The sequence below is a fragment of the Piliocolobus tephrosceles genome, chromosome 5, assembly GCF_002776525.5.
Source record: "Piliocolobus tephrosceles isolate RC106 chromosome 5, ASM277652v3, whole genome shotgun sequence".
Lineage (NCBI taxonomy): Eukaryota > Metazoa > Chordata > Mammalia > Primates > Cercopithecidae > Piliocolobus > Piliocolobus tephrosceles.
Genome location: NC_045438.1, coordinates 92,231,968 through 92,239,751, shown reverse-complemented (window position 1 = coordinate 92,239,751; position 7,784 = coordinate 92,231,968).

Sequence of the window (7,784 nt, the reverse complement as noted above, 5' to 3'; positions counted from 1 at the left end):
TACAGAACAAGCTTCAATCTATGGCTCAGTAATTGATGTTGACTTTTACCCAGAAGTAGAAGACATTCTTTCTGCATTTCAAAAAAAAGAAGCAGTTCACACCCAACTGGCCTCTCAACTACAGCTCTTGGTCAGGAGATATTTTTTGTCAGGAGCTATATATATATGCACATACATACATATATATACATATATGTATACATATACACACACACATATATACATATATATGCAGGAGGATAGAAAAGAAGTGGGTAGAATTCACATCTATTCTAAAATTAGCTCACAGAAACATGCAGGATATATAGTTCTCTCTCTGTATATCTGCAGAACTGTACCTGACTGACTCATAGTAAACATTTTTCTATTATCAATTGCTCTCATTGATACTATTATTGTGCTTGATTTTGTTGTAATGAAACTCCCAGATTGTCAGCTAGTGTCCTTGTAAGGACCAAAGAGGTACTGTTTGGGACACATATCAAGGTGTGCCTACTTCAGGCAACTGAGCAACATGGAGATTCTGGAGTGGGGAAGAATTTCAGCTTCAAGTACACCTTGTTACCCACAGACTTCTCTGTAATCCATTGTTGTGTTCCTTTCCCACTTCCCCTAGCAGACAGATGGCAAAGAGGAATTCATTCTAATTTTCTTTATTCCTCTAGCCCAGACCTTTTAAACTTGGTGCAGATTCTTTCTGGGAACCAAACACATCTGTGATTTGTCCAGATTAAGTAAATAGCTTCAACAATTTCTAATCTCACATAATTTAAAAATAACAATTTTCTTTTAAAAGGAGCAGGGCAATGTGCAATTTCTCCCCTTTTACATGACTTTTTGCTTTTAGTTTGCACTAGAATTTCTCCACTGAGGTCTCAGGCCTGGTACTTAAGCCTGCCCTAGGCGCTGAGCTCAAGGAAAAGCTCTTTTGAGTAATAATGGAGCTCCCACTGCTTCTGCACATGCTCCCTCCTCAGGAAACTCAGAGTGCTCTTTCCTCCTGATTAGGCATGGTGGGTGACCTGATGCTGAGTTTCTGCCCTCTTGAAATTTTATGACCAATGATAGAAAAGAAGTGGGTAGAAGTCACATCTACTCTAAAATTAGCTCACAGAAATAAGTTGGGGAAAGCTGATGAAGTCTCTAGAAGCATATTCCACCCACTGCAACCTTCTTTCTCTTAGATGGATTCCTACTAATCCCCCTTTTGCACATTTTCTTTAGTCCTTACAATATTAATACTAATGTCAGGTAGGCATCAGTTTTCTAGGTAAGGAAATGAAAGCTTAGGGATAAATAATTTGCCTTGGAATATTCAGCTTGTAATTCTCAGCTTGTTCTTATCTAGCTTATTTTTGCTTCATTTATTTATCAAAGATTACAGGTAATGTAACAGGAGCACTCTTATGCTTACTGAACAAGGCCTACAAGGAAAGCCTTTCCAATCATCCACTGCTATTTTCAAATTCCCTTTTCCACACAGATGAAAACTCATAACAATACGCACACACACACACACACCCCTCTTATACAATAAATGATGCCAATACCAGCTCCTTCATACCCCAAAGATTTAGGGAAAGTCTAACTTTGAGCCTCAGCAGCCCCTTCTTCCAAATTCACACTTTCTCCCATGACAGTGTCACTCATCTAAGGTTTTCTTTGGAAGAAAAAGCATCCTGCCATGTGGCTAAGGGCAGGGGCTGTGTTTTGGTAGACAGGAGCAGAGATGACCTTTTATCCCAAGAGTGGGTGGTTTTGTTTGAAGGGAGAGTTGGCTGGCTGACCGCTCCATGTCCCCTTTGACCTGATGATGGAACTTGTAAGCCTTGGAAGCTGTCAAGGAAGCCAAACAGTTGCAGCATCTTTGTTGGGTCAAGGGTATATCCACATTTCACAAGGGAGTACTGTATTGCATTTCAAAATAATTTTCTCAACAAACTTTTTTTTTTGCCTATTAATTTTAATTTTTAAAAGTAAATGTAGGGATTGAGAATGCTGTGGTATGCTAATGGCAATGTGGTTATTTTAGAAAATGTAAGTTTTTAAAGAGATGTATACTGAAATGTGTATGGATGAAATGTTACATAGTTTTAGCACACTCTAGCAACAATAACAACCAAAAAAACCAGACAAAGCAAGTAGGAACAAATCTTGATAATCACTGAACCTGGGTGATGGATAAATGGGGGTTCGTTTTACTGTTGGTTCTACTTTTGTCTATATTTTTGACATTTTTCATAATATAATTTAAAAGAAAATGTGAAAGTGTGAGCCTGTAAGAAGATGTGTAGAGAAGGCAATAGTGTCATTTCCAAGGCTCTCCAGCTTCTACTTTTATGAATATGTTTATTTTATTCTTTATAATAGAAATGTGAACTTACTCTCTGAGTCTCAGTTTTATTCATCATTTGTTTTACAGTCACCTATATTTTTAGAAAGTGTAAATAGGTCATGAAATCCAACAAACAATGAGAAGGAGTGTCATTTCTAAAAGATTGGAACTCTATTTAGGTCTCTGTCCTGTTGCTTAGAGAAGAAGTTAAAGTATGTTGTTTAAACATTAAATAAAAAGCAGATTTTTATGTAAAAAAGAACAACTAAAAACAGGTATAAGAAACACTTTGGTGTTTGGTATATATTATTATAGGTGATATAATAATAAATAATGACATATGATACATAAGAGTATACAACATTAACAAAAATTATGTTAACAGAATATTATAAATATTGATGATAATCCTGTAGGTTATTACAATTTTCAATATAAAAACATATAATAAATATTGATATCCCACCATCATGTTGATAGCTCTGTGTACAATTAAGGAAGCAGCAGTAGGCCTTGTGATCTCCAGCCTTCTTTCAGGCGATGTATTAAGTCAGATTAGGCTGGGTTATGCTGTGGTAACAAATTTCGCTTGCTGACTCAAGCTCTATGTCTTTCATGTTACAAGAGCTTGTGAAATACACACCAAAACAAATATATTTCAGGTTGCCACAGCAGATGAGGAGAGAACTGTAGGGTCATTTGTCCCGAAGTAGGGTGTATTCCTTTTACGTATTTGCCCATGGCTATTCAGGGAGCAGTAAATGTCTCTGCCACAGGTGGGTATATGACAAATGTAGCCCCACCCTAGACCTGAATCTGCTATCACTTCTGGCTAGGAAGATTCAAAAAGTCTTGGGAGATAAGTTTGTTTGTTTTCCCCGAGACGGAGTCTTGATCTGTCACCCAGGCTGGAGTGCAGTGGCATGATCTTGGCTCAGTGCAACTTCCACCTCCCAGGTTCAAGTGATTCTATCTCAGCCTTCTGAGTAGCTGGGATTACAGGTGCCCGCCACCATGCCCGGCTAATTTTTGTATTTTTAAGAGAGATGGGGTTTCACCATGTTGGCCAGGCTGGTCTCAAACTCCAACCTCAAGTGATCTGCCCTTCTTGGCCTCGCAAAGTGCTGGGATTACAGGCGTGAGCCACCGCGCCTGGTCTGGGAAAGAAGAATTGTTTTTGTGGGATCTAGATTGAACAGTCTCTAGAGAAGCAGTGCTGGGAGTGATGAGTTACCCTGCAGATAAAGGAAGAGCACAGAAATAATAAAGGACTAAATGTTTTAGAGATCAGTTTTGCTATAAAGCACAGGCCCTTTAGGAAACTCTGGGAAGAAAGACTGAAAATCTTTGTTAGTCAGTTTGTAGAGTCACACATACCATGCTAAGGGGTTTATACTATGGACAAACTTACTGAAAGTGTTTGAAACTTAAATTGATACTATGGAATCAGAAGGGATAGTCTAACCATGCCATGCTGTGGATAAGTGTTCCCCCAAACCTAGCAAAGTAAAGAGACTTGCCCACAGCCATATAGCTAATTAGTAAAACAACCAAGATTATAAGTCCATTTTCTGATTCTAAATTCAGATTTATGCAGCTACCCCATGATTTGGGAAGATTAATCTGGAAGTGGTACACAGCATGGATACCATGGTGGGGAGGCCAGAAAAGAGAGGGGGAGCAATTTAGAGGATATCCTTTTTTCTAAATGAAGGAGAAAGGACTCCAAATTAGATGTTATTAAGAGAAACAGGCAGAGAATTATGTGATTGTTGTTAGAGTGTCCTTTCTCATTCCTTCATAATTCCATATACAAGGAATTCAGTTAAATTTATACTCCTACCTCTGATGAGGTTGGGAGGAAAAAATGAACATGTGTAGCTTCACATCACATTCTCTCTCCTTATTATCCTCCTCTGCTGTGCAGTGAGGAGGGACTGTGGTCAAACTTAGCTTTGACTGGGTGGATGAGTTTGATTCTGTGTCAGGGAGGAGAGTGTTAATTAGCATGTTCATGTGGCCATAAAACAAGCCACATTTTAACACTCACCATTATCAGTAAGAATGCTATTACCTAATTGCCAAATGTGTCTTTCATGCGTCTTAATTCTCAATTGGCTCTGAACTCAAGAGAAGAAAGAGTGGTTATTTATTATCCCCTTCAAATAGCAATAAAAGGAATAGAGGCTGTAAAAAGAGAATCCTAGAATTTTAAAATGAAAAAAACAAAACAAAACCTCAGAAATCATCCAGGTCAACACCTTCTATTTAAACAAAGAGGAACTGAGTTCCAGAAAGTTTGACATACCTGCATTTAAGTGTTGAGTCTACTTCAGAGATCTTTCTCCTACTTGATTGTGGATGAGATGGTAGTGGGAAAAGAACAAATTGTAAATAGAAATAAGAAACTAGCAGAATGGGCAGCAGGAAAACGGAAATGTCAGCCCAGAGCTATTAAATTGTTTAAGATATTTAGTTTTCTTCAGGAAATTTTTCCGTTTTGGTAACCAAATGTCTCACTCATTCATTTATGCTTTCCACCTTTAATGGCATGTATTGAAAGTCCTTCCCCTCCTTCATGTCATGTAAACATGTACTGAGAAAATACAAGTAAATATAGAGAATGCAAGTAAATATATATGGCATGCATAGAAAATATAGATAAATATTTATGGCTTAATTTTTTAATAAAGATTTTAATCTAACTGGAATTTTGGTATATGTTTTGAATTAGGTGTTTAAATATTCATGTCAAAATATTATTTACTGGAAAACCTATCCTTTTCTCACAATTTAAAATACCAGCTGTATCATATACTACTCGTATATGCCAAGGACTATTTCTGAACTGCCCTTTTTGTCCATCAATTTGTCCAGCTGCATCTTTGCCAACCCCACTGTATTGTAGGCATTATTGGACTTCACATGAAAATCATCATAGTCAGCATGGGAAAAGGTCAGGCACTGGGTTACAACTTACCTGGGTTTGAATCACTTATAGAGGTATGTCCATAACTTACAGAGGCATGTCCATAACTAAGTGAATGGACCCTCTTTGAGCCTCAGTTTATTCATCTGAAGAGTAATAATTATCCCTAACTGACAGAATTGCTCTGAAGACCAGAAAAAATACGTATAAAGTGCTTGCTACTCTTTCCTGCACAAAGAGGAGAGCTACCATTATCACTGGCTTCTGAATGATGGGGGAAAGAGATGAAGTTTGTGAGGGACAGAGAGAAGAGGAAGCCCAAGAACAGTGCTTTGAAGGATACTTTATTTAGAAGAGTAGAAGGAGGAAGAGGAATCTGAAATAAATTTATGATGATGGAAAGTTAGGAGAAAGAGGGGGAAAAGAAGTGGCAGGCTCAAGAAGGGAAAAAAAATGTTTAGTCAATAGTGTCAAATATCTTGCATCAGTCCAGAGAGATGAGTGGTGAAAAGAGGCTAGTGTTTAGAGTTTCACCTTTTACTTCCTTTAAGATGACATTTTCAGGGTTACGCCTGGGCTGAAGCCAGGAAAGTGTCATCATGGTTAACTCCATTTGCTTGTTCTTCTTGGTCTGTTTATTTTAACTGACCTTATGTCATCTATCTGTTATGACTGTTTGTGAGAAACCAAAGTCAATTCAACATCAGCAATCACCAACTTGAGGGTCTTCAGGACCACTGCTACAGCTCATCCCCCAACCCAATAAAGCAAAGCCTAGGTTTCCTAAGATGACATTTATAACCTTCATGATTTGAGCCTAAGGACTGTCTCAACTTCATTCCCTGTTATTGTTATGCATCTTTTGCCCCATTCCAAAGGAACCTGTTCTTACATACTGCTCTGCCTTTGCTCAAGCTACTGTTTACCTATGTGGAATGTTAGCTCCCTATATTCAAGGCCCTGGTTCAAGGCTACTCTTTTCACATGGCCCTCCTTTTCTTGGCTAAAAGAAATACTCAGTGTTTCATTTTCAGTCTTTTGAGACCAGCCTGGCCAATGTGGTGAAATCTCATCTCTACTAAAAATACAATTAAAAAAAATACACACAAAAAAAATTATCCAGGTATCGTGGCGTATGCCTGTAGTCCCAGCTACTCGGGAGGCTGAGGCATGGAACCCAGGAGGTGGAGGTTGCAGTGAGCTGAGATCAGGCTACTGCACTCTAGCCTGGGCGACAGAGCAAGACTCCGTCTCAAAAAAAAAAAAAAAAAAAGAGAAAAAAATGTAATGGGAATTCCCAGGCCCTATCCCTCCAGTGGTCTCGAGTAGAGTCTAGGACTTTGTATTTTGACCTGCATTCCAGCTGATGATGAGGCAGTAGTAAGGGACCGCACTGAGAAACATTTTTGTAGTTAATTTTTTTTTTTTTTTTTTAAGAAATGGGTCTCATTCTGTTGCCCAGGCTCGCTGGAGTGCACTGGTGTGATCATAGTTCATTGCAACCTTGAACTCCTGGGCTCAAGATATTCTCCCACTGCAGCCTTCTGAGTCGTTAAAACTAGACGCACGTGCCACTACACCCATCTAAGTTAATTTATTTTTATTTTGTAGAGCTGGAGTTTGCTATATTGCACAGATTGGTCTTGAACTCCTGCCTTCAAGTGATCTTCTTGCCTCGGGCTCCCAAAGTGCTGGGATTACAAACCTGAGTAACCAGGCCTGACCCGTTTTTTTATTCTTTGAGGGAGTTATTTCTTTCTACTTTGTATTACACACTACATGTTTTGCAGAATGGTCTCTGGAACAACTTGCCTATATCTGTCCTAGCTTACACATGTTTCCGATGAATTGACATTTCTGTGCACCAAGGGTTTTAAAGTTGGAAAGGGGATCTATGTTGGTTGGTGAGCCACACCCAAAGAGGGAAGCAGCATTAATTATCCATCTTCCTCTCCTCCAGCTATGGCTCCAGGGCAGGACCTTAACTTGTGCATGAATGCCTCTTGCTCAGCATGACAGATATTGGTGACCACTTGAGCCACATAGATGGTCATGTAACCATCTGAACAGGAAGGAAAATCCTGCTGTAGTGTCAGTGGAATTGTGTAAGTGTAATTGTGCCAGTGGAATTGAGTTTGGGTGAGCCAGTCCAGAAACTATTCTACCTAACTTTTTTACCTTGGAGACAAAGACTTTTGAGGGCAGGATTTGTGTCTAGTTTGTATTAGTCTTCACATGGTATTCAACACATTTTTGTTGAATGAAAAAGAAAGTAAATATACACTACTTTGATCTGGGAAAACAAGCACATGAACACTCTGAAGCCAATTCCAAGATGGGTTTGGAGGGAGTTACTTTGATTAAATGACTTATCCCCACATGTACTCTGTTCTTTGTTTGTAAATGGAAACTTGTGATGCCTGTCTACTATATATTTTACTTTTTAAAGAAACCATAAGGTATTTTAAAGCTCTTGGCTATGTGTGTATTTCATAAACATTTTGCATTATTAATAAGCTT